A 398-nucleotide genomic window follows, 5' to 3' on the forward strand; every position below is an offset into this window, starting at 1 on the left:
GATAAAGTCATCCGTCTCCATCCTGCTGTTTATTCTCATAAAGAGTGATCCACCACCACATACCGAACCCTAAAGTTACACAAGCATGGATGGGCTCATTGTGGAACTGGGGAGTGGTTTCATCATGGATATATAATGTGGCTCAGCCAACTTTGTGTTTGTTTTTATGTTGGATTATGTTAGATATATTTACATTGCTTTGCAAAAAGCACCAAAATAGTACATGTATTTTATTGTAACAATGGCTGTCCTACTTCCACAACCTTTGCATTCGCCAAAAGTCACAATTTAATATAAATCAAGAACATCAATAACTTTGATTTCAAACATTAAAAGAGCAATAACTTTAGACACATGCTCTAAGCAAAAGGAATTTATTCAGATTCAGTTGAGCAATG

This window comes from Pollachius pollachius, assembly GCF_949987615.1.
Source record: "Pollachius pollachius genome assembly, chromosome: 17".
Classification (NCBI taxonomy): domain Eukaryota; kingdom Metazoa; phylum Chordata; class Actinopteri; order Gadiformes; family Gadidae; genus Pollachius; species Pollachius pollachius.